Here is a 21,658-nt window from a genome sequence, read left to right as displayed (position 1 = left end):
AAAGAAAAGTTTGATTAGATTTGCATAATCATGATGCTTTCAATAATGATAATCCCCACTTTAGGCTTGAGTGTCAACTCTCCTGGAGGTGTTAACATCATTATTCCAAGGAACCATCCACAGGAAAATACACAAAAGTAAGAGAATATTGTGTCCAAACCTCTGTTGGGTGATGTGAAATCAGCACTAAGTGAGCTGATGGCACATCATTAAGTAAGAAATTTTGTTTCCCCATAGGCTTCCCTGGAGAACGGCATTAACTCAGAAAACTTAGTTGGGGGAAGGCAACTCTTTCCTGGAAAGCATAAATGTGCAAAGACTATGTTTAAAGTTCTTGTGGACCACTGTTCAGCCATAATGACCTCCTAGGGGAGTTTCCCAAGCGCTCACATGGTATCATTACATGACAAATACGTGGAAATTTAGAATGGCTATCCAGGATGGTCTTAGGATGATGAACACGTTGGTGACCTCCCAGTGACCACCATAAAAACAAAACCACCATGACAACTACCAGGCACACAATGAAACACAACACTGGAAAGAAGTTAAATGTCCAATGTTAGAAAAATGGTAGCAAATTATGGTATGTCCATAAGGTAATTATGATGCTGTCATGAAAATTATGCTCATGAAGAATATCTAAGGGCAGGAGAAGAAAGCTTCTGATGTGTTAAGTGAATAAATCAGGATTAAGAGCTATATATAAATAAAGCATGATCCCAGCTATGTTTAAAAAATAATGATCTAACAGAGTAACCATTAGTAACATTTGTTATACAAATGACTTTTTTATACAAGTGACTTTTACTTTCTTCTTTACAATTCTGGTGAAAAAGATAAACATTTTAAAATATGATCTTTCTGATCAAGAAAAACTTTTGAATTTAAATATCTAAAAGTAGAGTTTCTCCTAAAATTAGGAGGACATATGCCTTTTATCCCCAGGATGTTAAGCTGCTGTATCTGATGAACTCAAGGGAAGGAATATCAGGTCTACTGCCAGCAGGAACTTCAAACTCCTTACCAGCCTTCTCTCCCTGTTCCTTCCCCTCCCCCACCCCCCCCCCCCCCCCACTGCTCTGAGTCCCCAAGACAGAACACAGTAGAATACAACAGCCTTTGTCATGTTCCTACCCAGTGAATTTTGGCACAGTTGCAGGTACACATAGTTCCCCTACTTGCGACCTCTAATGGGCCCTGAGGTAGAATGCCATTTGTTGCTGGCACTTAGAAGCCAACCGGAAGCAGTGACACATGTACAGGACGGAGAATGGAAATCGTTGCAGAGACAAGATTCCATTTCCACTATCAATTGTCACTGAGCCTGGCTTTGAGTACTCTTCTGCCAGAAGCATGTTCTCCAAGTCAGGTATAGGAGAAAAGGCACAAGATAAAATCCTGGTAGAACCCTAGTTCTGCTCTTATGAACTGTGGGGCTTTGGGCAGATGGTTCAACCTCTCTGACCCTCAATATCCTTTCTGTAAATACTATCTACCCCTAGATAGTTGCTGCAAGGATTAAATGAGACCACATATATATATAGTACTCTGGCCAAGGCCATCTGTGTGCTTTGGCATGAGTCAACCATCACAACTAAAGTGAAGGCTCACCTGGTGCTCCTGCTGTGGAAATATATTGATCCTAAGGGACAGCATCTATCCCTAGTGAGCACAAATCCCTCTGCAGAAACATGGGAGGAAATGGCACTAATGAAAGACAGTCTTCAATTAAGGGCTCAAGTTAGTGGTGCCAATTCCATAGGGAATTCAGACTAGAAAAAGGCAAAATAAAGACTGCCATAATCAGAAATGGCCATGGAGGAGGTTGCATTTGAGCTAGGCTTTGGTGACTAGGTAAGAAAAATATTTTTTCTCTATCTTTCTAAGCTAACACAATTATTCTTGGTAAAATGCACCCAAATGACCATCCTGCAACATTAAATATGAAGTCATAAAAAGGAACAGCCATATTTGTTTTAAATAGTTATCCTTTCCCTTCCTCCTTCCCTTCCTTTCCATCCTACACCCATTTTTCATTTTAAGGAGTTTAAGGTTAATGTGTTTGGGGAATTAGGTGATCAAGAAAAAATATCACAAAAAATGGGAATATTTTGCAGATTATAGAAGTCTACAAGTTATTACGGTGGACTTCTCTTTTAGATGGCAGATGTACTTGGTAGTCAGATGGTCAGATGCTAGTCTAAGCATCTCAGATTTTACCCTGAGATGTATCTGGTTTGATAGCAACTTAGCCCATTTAGGTACTCACAGTCATTTTCAAGTCCTGTGTAGAGTTCCACAGTCCCACAAATATCCCTAAGAGAGGAAGCTGCTAATCTAACTGGCCCTAATAATTCTTGAAGTATGTTCCTCATTGGCTTTATTTTGTCGACCAACAAATATTTACCAATTTGTAAATATGGGAGAACACAGCATGCATGGCTTCTGTGCCTGGGGACACAGTGGTGAATAAGGAAGAGTAAATCCTTGCCTTCATAGAGCCACATTCTGGGGAGAAATATCATGCACACCCATGTAAACAATTAAATGCAGAAGATGATTTCAGATGGTAGAATGTGTCACAAAGAAATAAGGCAGAGCAACAGATGACCTGTAGATGGGTACTCACCGAGCAAGGCCTCTTGAAGGAGATGTCTTTTGAGCAGAAACCAGAGTGACAACAAGCAGACTTGTCTCCTTAATGACTTCCAGCCATGTTCCTCACTTCTTTAGAGGAATGATAGACTCCGTGGAACAACACTCTCTAGCCTTTTCTGTTTACCTGCTACTCTTTTTCAACAAGTATTGAATGAGGCCCTATCATAAATGATTTATAGGTAAAGGAATAGTACTGCAATGGCCAAAGCACAGAATGTGCAAAAGCATCATTTATTGCACTGTGCGGGGTTTCCCTTCTAAAACCTCTACCTCCCCAATTATACTAGGGTCAAAATGACAAACTGTTATGGCCATGTAAAATAGTAACTGGAGAGAGCTCTCTGAAGAAATATACAAATACTTCTCAGAGAGAGTGTGCTGGTTCATAAAGGAAGACTTGAAATTCTCCAGGCAGAGAAGGGTAGAACCTTCTGACAAAAGAAACATCTTAATTCATATGACTAGAATCAAAGAAGTATTTCTGGGAGAATGAAGAAGCTGAGACACAAAATGGAGGTGGGAAGACCACTTGAGTTATAACTACAAACAGACTTGGATGCTTCACTAAGTCATTGAGACATGAATCCTTCGGCAGTGATGAGAGGAGGCTAACCTGTTGTGAGACACGGCCTGATGATTGCACTGGGAAGATCACTATGGGTGCTGGTTGAAGGTAGGGGATCCAACCAATCCAGGGGAGGGAAGGTCTGACTGGGCCACCTGCTTGCTGGACAACATTAAACACCCAAGCCTGGAAGATCTTACCTGGTAGATTGGGCTTAATGAATTGTATGAAAGATAACAGGCAGATGTTCAAGCAAGATGGCTAAGTCGCGGTCATCATGGTTTGAGAAGACTTCACTCATTCATCTCATAATTCGTCTTTCATTCAACAAATTTAGCTAAATTAACACTTCCTGTGATCTAGCTGCAGGATTTGGCACTGGGTGTGGAGCATCAATCTTGATACTGTTTGTCCTCAAGGAGCCTTCAGTCTTGAGAAGGGGGTAGACTCCTCAACAGACCAGAAGAGCAGCCAATCCACCCAGAAAATCCCCAGAGAGGGGGTTATGTTCTGAGCAGTGAACTAAAGGATGAGAAGGTATCATCCAGGTGAGAAGCAGGGAAGGCTGCTCCAGACAGAGCGCAGCACAATTTGAAGGACACTTCAGGGAGTCACTGTGACCAAAGTGTGGGCTTCAGCACAAGGAGGGGTAGAAGAAAAGCCCAGCAAAATAGATAATGGACATTTTCTGAATTTCTGTGGAAGAAACAGAGGGGAAAGGAGAGAATTCAGGCTAATGATACAAAGCTTATCATGTATTTTCCTGTAGGCTGAATTTCCTGCTGCCTATCCCGAGGCACGGTAACCACCAGGTGACAAAGGAGAAACCAGGAACTTTTTAAACTTTTCTTTCCTTTTTTTAATACCAGACTGATGAATCAATAACATGTCTGGTTCCCAGGGCAAGCTCTCTATTTTCTTTTCAGTACATTTGTTTTATAGTTCGAAATGTGTGGCTGGGGGATCTTAACCTTCTCTTGATCTGTGTCCATCCTCTTCAAGGCCGGCTGTTGCTCAACCAAGCAGGACTACTTTTCCAGGGGAAATCAAATTGATAGACTCTCGCATGTCCTGCAATTTCACCTGCCATACATTCCAACCACCAAAGAGAACGTCCATCATCACCAAGTGGAGGAGCTTCACTGTAGTCATTGCCAGGGTTTGGAGAGTACACAAAAAGTTGGGGCAGCACTGAAGGCAACTCAGAGCCTCTAAGAATTTGCTCCCGGTGGCAAATATGACAAGTGTCAATCATCTGCTTCCTTCAGATACTACACAGTGTGTTAAATTGTCCATAGATCTCCTCTTCTAAAAACACCTTATCAGTGCGTAGCTAAAACAAAAAGCCAGGGACATCTGAATAGTCTGAAATACTCTTTCCTCCTGCTACCCCACTGGCAGCATTCGTTTTGCAAATCAAGGATAGAGATGGAATCACTGACCTGCACCAAACATTTTTATAATCTTCTATCTCTAGACAGCCCATGCAACTTGAGGGAATCAAGCAGGGGGAAGAAAAAAATCTACAAGAACCAACTTGCTAATTGTGCCTTAATCTTCCTTGTATCCCAGAGTCTGACTTATAGAAGTTAATTTTTTTTTCATTGAGTGTCTTTTTGAGTGATGACAGCTTCACGGGCAGGTAGCTGTGGATATAGGGTTGAGACATAAATTAGGCCAATGGTTTTTAATTATTTGTGGCCATAAAATTCTTTCTTTAAAAATAAAAATGATAGGACATGTGGGTGGCCCAGTCGGTTAAGCCTCTGACTCTTGGTTTCTGCCCAGGATATGATCTCATGATTTTCTGAGTTGGAGCCCCACATCCGGTTCCACGCTGACAGTGCAGAACCTGCTTAGGATTCTCAGTCTCCTTCTCTCTCTCTGCCCCTCCCCTACTTATGCTGTCTCTGTCTCTCTCAAAATAAATAAATAAACATTAAAAAAATCTTTACTCCCTCTCTCTCTCTGCCCCTCCCCAACTCATGTTCTGTCTCTCTCTGTCTCTCAAAAATAAATAAATGTTAAAAAAATTTTAAAAGAAAAGGTGGGGGGCACCTGGGTGGCTCTGTCAGTTAAGCTCAGACTTCAGCTCAGGTCATGATCTCATGGTTCATGGGTTCAAGCCTCACGTTGGGCTTTGTATTGACAGCTCAGAGCCTGGACCCTGCTTCGGATTCTGTGTCTCCCTCTCTCTCTCTCTCTGTCCCTCCCCCGCTCATGCTCTGTCTCTCTCTGTCTCTCAAAAATAAATAAATGTTAATTTTTTTAAAATCTTTAAAAAATAATAAAAAATAAAAAAGACAAATACTAGGAATTTCTGATTAAGTAAGGAGTGGGGCCCTGAGTCACACACACCCCTCTCCACCCATGTCTGGTTGATTCATGCTAAGCACACATGAACTTAGTTGTGCTCACTGCTTTAGTATTGATGTTAATCTTTCCACTTTTGTTTTTACCCACCTTTCTTGTCTTATTACTTAAATAAGACACAAAGGATAGGTCATCGGCTGCACTAAGTAGACTTCCAACCAGGAAGTGTGATACCTGTCTCCCTCTTAGAAATACCCTCATCCAAGGGGTGATTCCTCTGGAACTAGAGTCTCCCCGTCACTTGCTACAACTTTGGGTATGACTACATCTCTCTACATCCCCAGTGAGGGGAGAAAGGCTGACAGTTTACTACGCTAACAATTTTCGTTGAGTCCTTCCCTCATCCCACACCCCACCTCCAGTTGTCAGATTTGTATACATTGGTACAAAATGGAGGGGGGTGACTAGGTGGTAGATGTAGTAGCAGAGCTATCAAAATCCTCAAGAGGCATTGTCCTTCCAAATGTTTTAGGCTCCCTATAGAACTTGCGGTACAGAACTTTGCCCTTTTCTTGGTCCTAATTGTCAATTTCCAGACAATAGGAAAAGTCCCATTTAACATCTTCATATACAATGAATATACTCTCGTGACTACAGGAGTTTTAAGAAGATAGGTGATACATGGCCCTTCACTTAAGAGAACGTCTCGGTCAGTTGGAGGTCAAGGCACACATGCATATGTATACACACTCACACACATGCACACACACAAATGCTAGCAAGACAAGTCAATAGGCTCTGAGTTCTTAAAGAAGTAATTCTAGAGCATGGAATAGACTGTCCATGTTGTGGTTCAGAGGAAAAATGAACACTTTGGATTGGGTGATCAGGAAATGGTGGGCCTGAAACTGTACTGTGAAGGATCACTGCCAAGGTTAGGGTGTTGTGGCAGAAGACAATGTGAACAGAGCATGTTTGGGTGGCAGATCTGCCATCTGGCTGGTCTGGAAGGATCACACAGGGGAGTTGTAGGCAGTCAAGGTTGGAAAGTCTTGGTGCCTGACTGTGGAGTCTGGAATCTATCCTCCAGGCAGCGGGAGAGCCATATGGGTTCTTGAGCTGAGACAGGACAAGATGAAGGCACTAAAAGGGGAGACATAGAAAGGCAGCAAGTCCAAGTCCTTCCTTTAGTTCTGTTTCAGAGTTGGGGATGTGATTTCATCATTTAAGCAGTCATGAAAAGACCATCCTTAATGAAAAGTCTGGACAAGAGAGTCACATGAGAACAGGTCAGAAAACAGGAGATGTCAGAGGGCATTTGCAAGACACCTGGCAGGCACTCATGGGAAAGGCTGGCCCAGGTACAGGGGCCAGAATGAACCAAACCCCAACCTTCTGTCTTATTTCTTTTTGCCCCTAAATCTGGATATGCTTCCTCCTAAGCCCTGTTTTCCATTATGTGCTCTAGCTGACAGATGTCATGACTCAAAATAGACTCCATTAATCACACCCGATGTTTTCCTTAGCACTTGCAGAGATGTTGGATGTGTGAGCCATGTGGCATAAAACTCCACATGACTTCTCAGGGCCTGTCAGAGTGACGCAGTGATGGAAGAATGACAGAACACTGAGGAATGCAGGAATGAGGATGCTGCTGAGATGTCCATGAACATGGTTCACAGAGCTGCCACATGAGGTCACTAAGGCCCACAGTTATTCATAAGATGTTTGAAATCCTTTCATTCACATATGATTCTGACTTCTTCATCTCTGGAGGCTCAGATGACCAGTAGCTATGCCCTGTTCTTGGACTCTGGGATCTCATCCTCTTCAGCACAGCTGTCTGCCTTGGAGATTATGAACAATACATAGAGACTGGAGATGATGGTGGCAAAGACCTTAGCCTGGAGCTGTCTGACCATTTGATGGAAGAGGTTGTTTCTAGATTCTCTGGTCCCAGAAGTTGGGCCTGGGCACTGGGCATAATGGCACCCATCAGCTGAGTAGGAGACATGGACTGGTTTTCCTATTAGAGAGACTTTATTTCCAAGGGTAGATTGTCTCTGAACTAATAGATAAGGAGAGAATGACCCCTTAACTTTTGATATAAGGAATTTCTTAATTTCTTAATTCCTTGAGTTGGGCTTCTGCTGTCAAGTCAAGAGAGGGACAGGGGGGCCACACCACTGAAGCGCCATCCCTTGGCTCATGCATGAAATAGCTGATTGCTGAAGGCTGGGACTTCAGCCTGGTTCAAGATCAAACTAAACTTCTCTGGTTTGCTGGTATGTTGGTAGGAGTTTCTGAATTCCAAATGGACATGGCTGTGTGTATAACAGACCTGGTTTCTGGTGAGGCTCTTTTATACCATATACTCCCTTATACACACACAAAGAAAACAGGTGTCTTTTTAAAGGCACATCCCTTGCAGGATAAACACTGAACACAAAAAGAAACGCTAAAAAACAAAAATCTAAATTTTAAACTGTTTACAGTAATCATATTGTTAGTTGAGGTAGTGGAAATTATTATTTTGAGACATTTATGTGTATTGTGAGATAAAACAAATAAGTAATTATGTGATATTCTAATTCTTTTATTTCAGGTGTTCTTGAGAACTGGATTCTCAGAGTAGGAGAAAGATATGGTTGTGAGATAGCAGACCTTAAGAAAAACAGTGTTGATTTAAAGAATTGGTATGAACTCAAGATGTATTTTATTTTAAATCAAACAAACAAAACAGAACATATTTCTTAGTTCTGCTCACTAAAAAGACTTATAAAGGTCTAGAAATATTGAGCTATTCCTACAAGCAGAGACAGAGAAAAGGACCTGGGTTCAAGTAGTTTTGGTGGAGTGGGGAGGAGTGATCCCAGGAAGCAAGAGTGAGGCATCAGGGAGAGTACAAAGAGAATGAGCAAAAAGCCAGTCAAAGGGTGTGTTATCAGGGTCGCAGCAATGGACAGTGGGGATTTGATTCTATGAAGCCCTCTGAGAAGGGTACAGAATGCCCCCCAGAATTGTCCATCTGCACACAGGAGGCCAGGACATGATCTCCCATTTCCATTTCCCATCTGACGAGCTGATAATGCCAGTACTGATAACTCCCTATATTTCAGAGAAGACTTTGAGGCAGAAAGGGGAACCATGCATGGCACACCCTTGACCAGTGACACTTACACTGTCAGTGAGAGTCTGAGATCCCACAGAAATTCTGCCATAGCGGCAGTTGAAATCAGAGACAGACAACCAGATGTGACACAGGGCACCAAGAGCTACTACAGATCCATGTTGTAATATTTACAGATGAAATGCCATATACCTACCTAAGACTGGTTTCTAAGTAATATGGAAGGGGGTACATGAGGCTATAGATGAAATGAGTGTGGCCAGAAACTCATAATTGTTTAAGCTGAGTAGAGTACATGGTCATTTGTTAAACTATTATGTATTGTAAGTGTTTAATATTTGCCATAGCAGAAAGTTATATGAGTGGGGTGGGGAGGCAGTGAGGGAGGAAGCAAGGAAGAAAGTAAGGGAGGAAGGGAGGGAGGAAGGGAGGGAGGAAAGAAGGAAGAAAGGGAATAAAGAAGGCAGGAAGGAAAGAAGGAAGGGAGGGAGGGAGGGAGGGAGGGAGGAAGGACAGCAAAAAGAGTGGGGTGTGAAAACAAAGAACAAGATCTAAGGTTTTTCTGGCTCCACTGAATTGGGCAAGTCAAATAATCCTTCCTAGTCTTGGCTTTCTCATCTAAAATCGAACCGGTAAAAAGAACCAACTTCCTAGAATAAATATATACATAATGAAAGTGACTCACTGTTCAGACAATGCCATATACACAGTAAGTGCTCAATAAATGTTAATTATTACCTTATTATTATGAAAACTCCAAGTCCTGAGAGAACAGGAAAGGGTAAGCACACTAATCCTCGTTGACCAGGGAGTGTGTCCGGAGCAAAGCGATTTTGCAATAATGCTGTGATTCTGCTCAGCTAACATAGTTTGAAATGCTCAGAAGAAAAAAAAAGCCAGAAAACTGTATTGTATGTGTGCCTCTGAGGGGGAAACTTGTCACTGAAATAGGAGGCCCCAGCTGCCCAGCATGCTAGGGTGCTCCCCGTAAAAATGTGGGATGTCACCTGCTTCTCTCCTGTCAGAAGGAAACAGTACCTGAGTAATCTCATTTAGAGGCTGAAGGGGAAAAGCACAGCATGGTTTCTGCCATGATGTGCTCCTGAAATGGTGGTCATGTTGAAACAATTTCTATTGTGTTGGCTGCTGCTGTTGCTAAGAACCATTTCCCCGTCTCCTGACATTGAGGCCACCATGACTCATTCACCTCAAATTCTTAAATGAGATCATCCCTTCCTCATCAAATGCCTTCCAACCTCAAAGGGCTAGCATGAGAAGTAAAAAAAGTAAATGAAGAATATTGTGAGATATTGAGAGCTATAAAAATACACTCTCTTACTGTGAAAACTTCACCAACTAATGTTGTTCAGGAAACAAGAGAATAAACTTTCTCATTCTTTGTGAGTTAACCGGAAACCTCCTTATTTCCACACTTGTTAAAATCTTTATAACGTGCATTAACCCAACTTGCTGCTTTCAAAAGTTTAATCTTTGAAGGCTTTGATCATATTATGCTTCAGGATCATCTTTCTGACCATCTCTAGTTCTGTGCAAGAGGAACCAACAACATGGAAGTCACATGACCTCAAAATATTCCAAAGGCATTGTGTTGACCAATAGGTAATAATTTTCTTTCTTCTCACTTGCCTCCTATGTATGAAAAATTGAGTGCCGGAAAACAGTTGGGTTACTTGAGTATTCAAACTAATTAAATTTTTATTCCATTTTATTGGCTTATATGAATCTGATGTTAACTTAATATAAAAACCCCCATGGGTAAAATCCAAGTTCATAACCTACCATTTTACAGTCTCGAATAGATATGTTATAAATGGTGCCTGAATTACACTTACTGACTAAATCTTGTCACCTTTATTGGGCTACTTTGAATATTTTCTCTAAAATTGGAGAAAAGTACCCTTAATATAAAAATTCTTGAGCTCTCTTGGGTCACAGCTCCCTTTAAGAAGCTGTTGAAAACCATGGACCTTCATCCCTAGACAGAGAATGTACACATATACCCAAAGAGCATCCATAGACTCCTAGGGGGTTCCAGGGACCCCAAGTTAATAGCTACTGCCTTAGATTTTCTTTCATTGTTGAATGGTTAAGCCCTTCATTAAAGAGTGGTCCTGGATGCTGAAATTGAAATTGTATAAGTAAAAAATAGTGGGACCCCTGGGTGGCTCAGTCAGTTTAAGCATTTGACTTCGGCTCAGGTCATGATCTCATGGTTCACAAGTTTGAGCCCTGCATCAGGCTCTCTGCTATCAGTACAGAGCCCACTTGGGATTCTCTGTCCCCCTCTCTCTCTCTGCCTACTCCCACTTGTGTGTGTTCTCTCTCTCTCCCTTTCTCTCTCAGAAATAAACATTTAAAAGAATAGTTATTCTGACATTTATAAGCCTCACATAGAAACCATTGAATTTAGGCTAACTGAATTTTTTTAGGCCATCAAATTTTGCTGAGAGGTCACTTATTAATTAACTAAAGATAGGCTCTTTCCTTCCTATAAGTTGGCCACATTGGAACATGCCCCTATCTCACTCCCTGAAAAAAATATGACGTACTGGTATCTGTCACCTTTGTCCACACTCAGTTGTTTTCCAGCCACCGTGGGAGCTTCCTGGTATCCTCGGGAGGGAATATGTTTCACATCAGAGTCAAATGAAAACTTCAGAATAGAGGGGGGGAAATGGACTCCCAGATAAAGAAGCACTGAACAGAAAAAAAAAAAAAAAAAAAAAACAAGAAGAATTTCCAGGAGAGGAAGGACATCCCAGGCAGAAGGAATTCATTGTTGCATTTTTTGAAAACATTCATATCCAGCTGTATCTTTGTAGTCATGAGACTTAATTTCTAATTTTAAAAACGGATCAAAAGCACATGTCAATAACTGGTTCAGATGGTCTCTGAACATTTGGGATTTATGAAATAGATGGGGAGTTTTAAAGCCAAGTCTCCTCAGCTGAGATGCTACACATAGCCATTTTCCTCTTCACTAGCCTATAAACCTATCAAGGTGAAATATAGTGACACTGTCTCATCTTCTTCCCCAAATTTAAATTCTAGCTGATTGATCTTGAGAAAACTATGTAATTCTTCTAAGTTTCCCTTTCTTCACTGTTAAATGAGGATGTTAATACCTACTTGACCTGAAGCTTCTGGGCAATCAGATTATACTTTATAAGGTACCTATCACTTTACTAACATGAAGTAGTAAAATGTCATTTGAAGGTAGACAGGGGTCAGAAAAAGAGGTATACTCCAAACCTGAAGCAACCACTGAAACAACAAAACATTATAGCTAATCAGTCAATAAAAAAGACTTAAAAAAAATTAATTAATCAAAACGAAGACAAAAGAAGAGAAAAAAATAGTGAAGATGGATATGTCGAAAACAAGTGGCAAGGTGATAGATTTAGACCTGGCTGTAATAATAATCACATTAAAGGGAAATACTCTAACTATCACACTTGGAAGGTAGAGATTGTCAAATTCAATTTAAAAAAAAAGTAAGACCCAACTATACGCTGCCTTCAGGAAATGAACTTCAAATGTTAGTACAGAAATGGTTGGTATGGTGTAAAAATGGGAGATGATATACCATGATAGTAACAATCAAAAGGAAGTTGGTGTATCAGTGTTAATATCAGACAAAGCATATATTAGAGCAAAGAATATTACCAAGCATAAAGTCATTTCATAATGATAAAAGGATTAGTTAACCAAGGGTGCACAACCATTCTGAACATTGATGTGCCTAGTAACAGAGCACCTAATAAAGGAAGCAAAAACTGATAAACTAAGACAAAATAGACAAATCCACTATTTTATATTTACACAGTTTGATGGAAGGGTATAGTTCAATATCCCTTTCTCAGTAGTGGACAGAATAATCAGACAAAATCAGTAATAATGCAGGAGATCTCAACAATGCTGTAGATTAACTTGACTTAATTGACACTTACAAAGTTTTCCATCAAACGGCAGAATACACATTCTTCTTAAGTGTGTATGGAACGTTTACCAAGATAGACCACATTCTAGACCACAAAAAAGCCCCAATAAAAATAAAGGATTTAAGTTATATGAAATACAGCTTCTGAACACAGTGGAATTAAATAAGAGATAAATAACAGAATGATCTTTGAAAAAAATCTCTGAATATTAGAAACGAAAATTATACATTTCCCAAAACCCATACACTAAAAAAGAAATCAGGGGCGCCTGGGTGGCTCAGTCCGTTGAGCGTCCGACTTCAGCTCAGGTCACGATCTCACGGTCCGTGAGTTCGAGCCCCGCGTCAGGCTCTGGGCTGATGGCTCAGAGCCTGGAGCCTGCTTCCGATTCTGTGTCTCCCTCTCTTTCTGCCCCTCCCCCGTTCATGCTCTGTCTCTCTCTGTCTCAAAAATAAATAAATGTTAAAAAATTTTAATTAAAAAGAAGTCAAAAAGGAATTAAAAAGCATTTTATACTGAAGTAAATTTTAAACGTATGAATTTTAAACATATAAAAATGTGGGATGCCGATAAAGCTAAAAATGTGTGCGATACTGCTAAATTTACAGCCAAAAACTTTAAAAAGAAGAACAAAATAGGAGAATTAACATTACCTGCTGTCAAGACTTAATATATAGTAATCAAAGACAGGGTGGTATTGACATAAAGACGGACAAATACTATTGATTCTCATTTTTCAGATTATGTATTTGCAAATTCACCAACTTGTTAAAATTTACCCAGGGCCAGGGGGAAGCTTTTGAGATAAAAGATATTTTCATTGCCTTGATTGTGGTGATAGTTGCATGGATGTATCCACATGTGAAAATTGGTCAAATTCTTTAAATATGTGCAGTTTATTGTATACCAATAAAGCTGTTAAAAAATTGGAGACTCACCCAATATTTACACTTACTTTCTACCATGCTGGACTGAGATTTTCACACATCCTTTAAGAATTTCCTAATTTTTCAGAGAATTTGAAAACAACAAAATATGCTAAATATTCCACTGACCAGATGATAAACTTTTCTGTGATGTTTCAGAGGGCACATTGGACTTTGCTTGTATCTCCAGTCACCAATATATATATATATTGTAGACAAATTAACATTTTCTTACGGAGTCGGAAGTTTGGGATAAACCAATGATTTTTTTTAAGATTTCCTCGTGAACACTCAGATACATACAAGAGGGTCTAAATTCTTCTACATACAAATAATTAAACTATGAGAGATGTCAAAATCTTTTCTCTTCTGAGATGTGCCTTTCAGCACCAGAGAAAGGGAGCAAGGAGAGCATGAACCATCTGGCACTTGATTAGTCAGACATCAGTATGGACTCCCATGTAGCTTAATATACACAGAGAGACATGCACAGAAACAATTATAGATATGTGTATATACACTGGTTACTAGGCATATATAAGTTTCCTAGCTCTGTCCTTGAGAGGGCCTAGGAGCAGTGACAGTCTGATGGCAAGAAGCACATCTGTGCCTAGATCTTGGTTTCTAATACCACCATCCACTAAAAGGAACCAGGGCTCCTTGGAGACATGCTTTATTCTGAGATTGGGATAAAGAAAATACAACAGGACCCTGGGGCATTTTATAGTGCCAGAAAGCAAGAAAGGATTCAAAAGAACAAAAAGGATGGGGTCTTATCAAAGGGACATAGGAACCAACCTGGAAGAGCCTCCGATGGCTAAAGCTGAAATAATTTAAGCAACAAAATAAATACATAGTATTGAATAATAACTCAAAGTATAAAATATACATGCATCCATGTTAATATAAATAATATAAATAACCAAATAAATAAGAGAGCTATATCTTCTTTCTAGAATTCTAAATAACATATATAGATATTCCCCTATCCAGAGAGTGAAGTTTAATTCCCTACCTGAACTTAGTGACTGACTTCCAAAGAACAGAAAATGGAAAACAAAACATAGTAACTTTCAATGGAGAGTCCTGGAAAAACACTATCTTAACTAAGTAATCAAAATTGCCATCATCAGTGATAAGTCATGTTGTTAGCGTATAACCCCTGATATAAAGAGATAAGAAGAACACTTCACTTTTGTGGGGTTTTTCCCCAAAATTTCATATTCCCAGTATCTGCATGAGGAAAACATCAGAGAAAACCAAATGGAGGGACATCCTACCAATTATCTAACCAGTCACTCCTCATAAGTGTCAAGGTTTTAAAAACAAGAAGGACTGAAAAACTGAGAAGGACCAGAGGAAACTAGGGAGACATACAATATAAATGCAGTGTAGTACCCTGGATGGGGTCCTGAAATAGAAAAAGGACATTGGTAGAAAAAAAGGTGGAATCCACACAAAAATTGGACTTCAGTTAACAGTTGTGTACCAATTATTATCTCTTAGTTTTAAGATTGAACCATGGCTTTTAAAGAGATTACATTAGGAAATATTGGGTGATGGATATTTAGAGGAACTTTCTTTACGATTTTTCTATAAGTCTGAAATTGTTCCAAACTGAAAGTTTATTTTTAAAAAAATTCCATCCTCTCATTAAATTGGTTAAAAGCCTTCAAAGAGTGACAGAAGGTTATCATCATGAAACTGCTCAACTGGACAAATGAATGCTGAGATTTGATTCTGGCCTGTGGCGTTGAGAATGTCACTCTGAGTAGGAGATGGTAAGTCAGTTGTTCTCTTCTCCCTAGCCCCAGGAACACCAAAAACTGCAACTTCCCTTGCCACCTAGCCACCTCTCAGAGAAGAGGTGAAGACCTTTAGAGAAGAGAGAAGCCCACGGTCTGGAACAGCATGGATGGCATGTGTCATGATTTCTCATGACAACTGAGCAGCCAAGAGCTCTGCCTGGCTGTGGGGCGACAGCACAAGGTTCTAGAAGCTTAGGTATTGGCAGGTAGGGAGGTAAGTTCAATGAATCTTTTCTGTTTAAGCAATCTGAGCCACCCTGCCAGCTTGATATTTTAAATTCACCAAGAATTTTAAAAAACAAGGCTTAGACATACTGAAATGTATGTCATCCTTCCCAAGAGGCAGAATCACAAGCTTATCCAATTTGCCAGCTGACAATTTGGCCATCTCACTGTCTGTGTCTCCAAACCAATTCAAATAGACACATTGCTCATCCTGAGTGATGCTAGATGGACAGACGTGTCAGCAGCCAGACTGTTCTGAGGCTTTCATCAGGCAAGCTCTTCTGTTTTATTTTTTTAACATTTTAAGAGAAGAGCGTACCTTCAAAGGATATGAGATCTCCAATCATCTTCAAATTATGCTGTCTGGAAATGTCACCAATCTCACACAGGCTCCAAGAATTAATTCATGACAAGCTTGAAAGAATGCCTAGCACTCATCCCTGTAATTCATCACCATACTTACCAGCTGATCTCTTCCATGACTCCCTTAAATGTCTTTTCTCCATCACGTGACCCACACTACATGTAAAAGACCTGATGAAAAGATTCATGAAACATCATTTAATCAAATGAACTGTGTTTAATTCTGCAGAAAGAAACAAGCCCCTCCAAGAGTGAATTCTGATTTCTAAAACCTACAGCCAAGGAGGCATCAGGGACTAGCAAGACAAGTTTCACAAAAAACCCTCAGAGAATGTCTACATTTTACCCTTGCTGATGCCACCGGCCTTCCTGGATGTCTGGGTGTGACTCTCCCTAGATACCAATCCCTGGTCCCCTCACCCAATTATACCAATCCCCAAACAGTTTGTCATGGGTTCAGCACTCTTTTGGTGACCATATGTCCCCATACTCTGCTCACCTGCCAGACTAGGCTACCACATAAAATAGAAGGAAAGTTGGGATAGAGGAGAAATCCACATCTTTGGCTTGAGTTTGCTGATCTACCATCACAATAGTATATAGGAAGATGCTCAGTTCTGGTATGTGTTGAGGATAAGCTGTTGTTCTAGGCAAAAGAAACCCATGTCTCCATGTGGCTTCAGATTTATCTAGAGTGACACAGCCCTTACCTCAGGTAGCATTGACCCAATTTAAAAGAAGCTCACGTTCTTGGCAGACAAGACTGTGTATCTCCAGACTGGGGTATGGTGGCAGGGGTGGGGGTGGCAATAAAACTAGGCAGTACCACAGGAAGAAGTAGAAGAACAGTCTTGCTCTAGACTTCCTGACAAGTTGGTTAAGTAACTAGAATCTGCTTTCCCTGGCAACAGGTACTGACACTGATGCTCATCCAAGGAGCACATCTTCTGTCAGTCTGGGCAGAGTCACAAGAAAGGTAGTATATCTGAGACAACGTGTTAGGGGTATCAGGTGGGGTATAGGAGACAGAGGTAGTATATCCAGGGTTGGCTGCACCCAGATGTCCAGGCAGTCCATTGTTGTGGGTAAGGTGCAGCAGATACTCATCAGAACCCATGGAGCACTTGCTCTAGAAAGAGGCTGCAAAGCACCATCCATTCTGATGATTCTGTTTTTGGTGTATGTCATTCCATTTGTTGTCTTTGTTTTATAGTGATTATACTCCATGGTTATTTAGCTATTCTAGCCTGAGAGCTCATGTCTCCTAGGACAACTAGTCTTTCCAGTAATGTGTAGAAGGGAAGGGCTGAAGTTCAAGCTCTAGTCTATGAAGTGAAAGAGAGAAAAGAGAAAGATAGCTCCAAGCACTGCAGAATCATTGCAGGCTCCTCCTATTTGCCACCTTTCCATCAAGCAGTTCCTCTGATCATAGATTCATTTTTTTTTTTAATTCGGTAAAGACAAACAGAGTTGAGAAAAGGTTTACCCCTAGACATCAGCCCACCGGCCCAGGGTGGCAAGAGGAGGAGGAAGTGGATAGATTGCTCAATGGAAGACAGCCAGCCCACAGGTTTTGTCCATCTTTTCACCCCAGAAACCCTTTTATGTTGCCTTGATATTATCCCACTGTTGATGATAGTGACTGTTAATGTCAACAGGTGACTAAAATAGGGGCAGACCATGGCTGCCTCAAAATAATCCTGGGGAGAGGAAAAAGCAAGCATAGAACTCAAAAACTTTTTTTTCCAATTTGCCTTCTGTGCTGCCTCTAGCTGTTGTCTGCCCCACAGTACAGACATCTCCCTTCCAACCAACAGCAGAAACACACACACAGGCACTCATACACCCATAGTATTTCTGTCACTTACTCTTAGTCATGTTTTCTTCTTGCTTCTATAATTTTGCCAAAGTTGTGTTTCTTCAGGGTTTGTTTTATCATTATGTAAATTCAAGTTTTATTTCAGGGAAGTTTCTTGAATTGCATCTTTAAATATTTGTTCTGACAATTATTTCCTTTTTATTCCTTAGGGAAACAACAATTGTACATATGTTGGATTTAATTTGCCTGTCCCATCTATCATTCTCTCTCTAACTTGCTTTCATCCTCTCTCTATTTCAACTTAATGTTGTTTACTTTCTGTATTTTGACTCCTTATGTTATTTATCCTGTTTTCAGCACAATCTATTCTCTCTTGTGAGTTTTCTAATTTATTTTTCATTTCTGTGATGAGTTATGGCTTCTCTCCCTCACATACACATGCATACTTCTTTCTTGAGTTTTGACAACACATGTTTTTTTCTCTTTTAAAAATCATAGTTAAACTTTTGGCCACAATTTTTACCAGTTCTATGGTAGTATTTTTCTGATTTTACCAGAGTTTTTCCTAACTTTTCCCTTTTATTTTTTTCTTGTAGTATCTTATATAGATCATGGGTTAGTTTCTTTTTTATTATTTATATCTAAAGAAGATAAGACTTCTCTGGACCAGCTATTGACTCTTTATGCTTCCATATTTTTCACTAGTAATATGAAGATAAAATGAAATAGGGCAGGGGTGCCTGGGTGGCTCAGTTGGTTGAGCATCCGACTTCAACTTATGATCTTGCAATTTGTGGGTTCAAGCCCCATCTCAGGGCTCTGTGCTGACAGCTCAGAGCCTGGAGCCTGCTTCAGATTCTGTGTCTCCCTCTCTCTCTGCCCCTCCCCTGCTCACACTCTATCTCTCTCTGTCTCAAAAATAAATAAATGTTAAAATTTTTTTTAAGAAATAATGCAATTATTAGAGTTTGCCCTTATAATTATATAGATGTCAGTATTTATAACCTGATTTGTTATTTAGATTTTTTCCCTATCTATTTCCACTCTTCTCTTTAAATGCCAAATTCATAAAAAGAATTCATAAAAGAAGATCTGGAGGAAATTCTAGCTTATTTAGGACCAATGTAATGGGATCTCCATGACAAATCTGATGTCTTGCCCTGCTCTGTGGCACATAATTTCTTCTTCTCTGAATTAGAAAATGGCTCAGGGCACTTGGATGGCTCAGTCAGTTGGGCATCCAGCTTCGGCTCAGGTCACGATCTCACAGTCCATGAGTTCAAGCCCTGTGTAGGGCTCTGTGCTGATAGCTTGGAGCCTGATGCCTGCTTCGGATTCTGTGTCTCCCTCTCTCTCTCTGTGTTTGTCCCTTCCCCACGTACACTCTGTCTCTCAAAATAAAATAAAAAACATTTAAAAAAATAAAAAAAAAAAAAAAGAAAGAAAATGGCTCCCAAACTGTGCTCTATGCAAATTGGTCTTCCATGAGATTTGAATAGACAAATCACCAAAGAAAACATACTGATGTCAAATAAGCACACGAAAAGATGTTCAACATGATTGGCCATTGAGAAAATGCAAATTAAAACCACAGGACACTACTTCTCACCTATGAGAAGGGTTTCAAAACACTTGATTGACAATACCAAGTTATGGAGAAGATGGGAGCAACTGAAATGTTCTACCAAATATTGTACAGCCACTCTGATAACCCCCTTGGCAGTTTCTTATAAAATAAAATATACACTTATCATATGAACTAGAAACTGCACTCCTATCTTTCTCCCTAGAAAAATGAAAACTTATGTTTACACAGAACTCTGCAAAAATGTTTCCAGCAGTTGTATTCATAATTGCCAAACTAGAAACAACTCCAATGTCCTTCAATATTGGTCAATAGATAAAATAATTCTGGTATATTCATAAAATGATTATTGCTTAGGTATGAAAGAATTTGCAAACAACAATATGGATGAATATTCAAAGCATTTTACTGAGTGAAAGAAGCCAGTCTCAAAAGATGACATATCACGACTCTACTTAAATGATATTTTGGAAAGAGCAAGACTGTAGGCACAGAGAAGAGAGTGGTTTCCAGGGGTTAGTGTTGGGGAAGGGTATGTCTACAAAGGGGGAGCAGAAGGGAAGTTTTGGGGTGACAGAACTGTTCTGTATCTTAATTGTAGTGGTGGTTGGATGAATCCACACATGTGTTAACATGTGAACACATTTATATGAACCATACACCAAAATAAAGATAACTTTACATTACGCTAACTTAAGAATACCATTCATGCTGGGAGAACTGGACAGCAACATGCAGAAGGATGAAACTAGACCACTTTCTTACACCATTCACAAAAACAAACTCAAAATGGATAAAGGACCTGAATGTGAGACAGGAAACCATCAAAACCCTAGAGGAGAAAGCAGGAAAAAACCTCTCTGACCTCAGCCGCAGCAATTTCTTACTTGACACATCCCCAAAGGCAAAGGAATTAAAAGGAAAAATGAACTATTGGGACCTCATGAAGATAAAGCTTCTGCACAGCAAAGGAAACAATCAACAAAACTAAAAGGCAACCGACGGAATGGGAAAAGATATTTGCAAATGACGTATCGGACAAAGGGCCAGTATCCAAAATCTGTAAAAAGCTCACCAAATTCCACACCCAAAAAACAAATAATCCAGTGAAGAAATCGGCAGAAAACATGAATAGACACTTCTCTAAAGAAGACATCCAGATGGCCAACAGGCACATGAAAAGATGCTCAACGTCGCTCCTCATCAGGGAAATAAAAATCAAAACCACACTCAGATACCACCTCACGCCAGTCAGAGTGGCTAAAATGAACAAATCAGGAGAGTATAGATGCTGGAGAGGATGTGGAGAAACGGGAACCCTCTTGCACTGTTGGTGGGAATGCAAACTGGTGCAGCCACTCTGGAAAACAGTGTGGAGGTTCCTCAGAAAATTAAAAATAGATCTACCCTATGACCGAGCAATAGCACTGCTAGGAATTTACCCAAGGGATACAGGAGTGCTGATGCATAGGGACACTTGTACCCCAATGTTTATAGCAGCACTTTCAACAATAGCCAAATTATGGAAAGAGCCTAAATGTCCATCACCTGATGAATGGATAAAGAAATTGTGGTTCATATACACAATGGAGTACTACGTGGCAATGAGAAAGAATGAAATATGGCCTTTTGTAGCAACGTGGATGGAACTGGAGAGTGTTATGTTAAGTGAAATAAGTCATACAGAGAAAGACAGATACCATATGGTTTCACTTTTATGTGGATCCTGAGAAACTTAACAGAAGTCCATGGGGGAGGGGAAGAAGAAAAAAAAGGGGGGGGGGGTTAGAGAGGGAGAGAGCCAAAGCATAAGTGACTCTTAAAAACTGAGAACAAACTGAGGGTAGATGGGGGGTGGGAGGGAGGGGTGGGTGGGTGATGGGTATTGAGGAGGGCACCTGTTGGGATGAGCACTGGGTTGTATGGAAACCAGTTTGACAATAAATTTGATATTAAAAAAAAAAGAATACCATTCAGAGAAAACTATAGTCAGATGTTATCTTTTGAGATATGTTCATGCATTCACACACATAATCTTAAATACATGCATGTATTTTTGTTTTATTTTTAACTGAACAGTAATATTATACTTTGAGATTTTTATAGGATCCCCTTCTCTCAAAACCAGAAGTTCTTTTTATTCATTTTTGGTGGGGGAGGAGCAAGGAGACAGGGAGAGAATCCCAAGCAGGCTCCACACTTTCAGCCCAAAGCCCGATGCGGGGCTCGATCTCACAAGCCATGAGATCATGACCTGAGCTGAAATCAAGAGTCAGAGACTTAACCAACTGAGCCACCCAG

The 21,658-nt window shown here is 40.2% G+C and overlaps 1 long non-coding RNA gene across 2 annotated transcripts in view; it reads right to left on the bottom strand.

The window, feature by feature from the left end:
- The window catches only part of LOC147576166 (uncharacterized), a 47,423-nt gene that overhangs the window by 13,333 nt on the left and 12,432 nt on the right, over positions 1–21,658 (bottom strand). Inside the window, exon 1 of one of the 2 annotated variants that reach the window (XR_015241832.1) lies at positions 16,054–19,099. The exons of the other annotated variant lie outside the window; for it this stretch is intronic. This is a non-coding gene — a long non-coding RNA (uncharacterized LOC147576166). Of the gene's footprint in view, positions 1–16,053; positions 19,100–21,658 lie in introns of those variants that run through there. 2 annotated transcript variants of the gene reach the window in all.

The sequence above is a fragment of the Puma concolor genome, chromosome D2 (assembly GCF_028749965.1).
Source record: "Puma concolor isolate L17-30 chromosome D2, mPumCon1.1.hap2, whole genome shotgun sequence".
Classification (NCBI taxonomy): Eukaryota; Metazoa; Chordata; class Mammalia; order Carnivora; family Felidae; genus Puma; species Puma concolor.
This window is presented reverse-complemented; position numbering and strand designations above follow the sequence as displayed.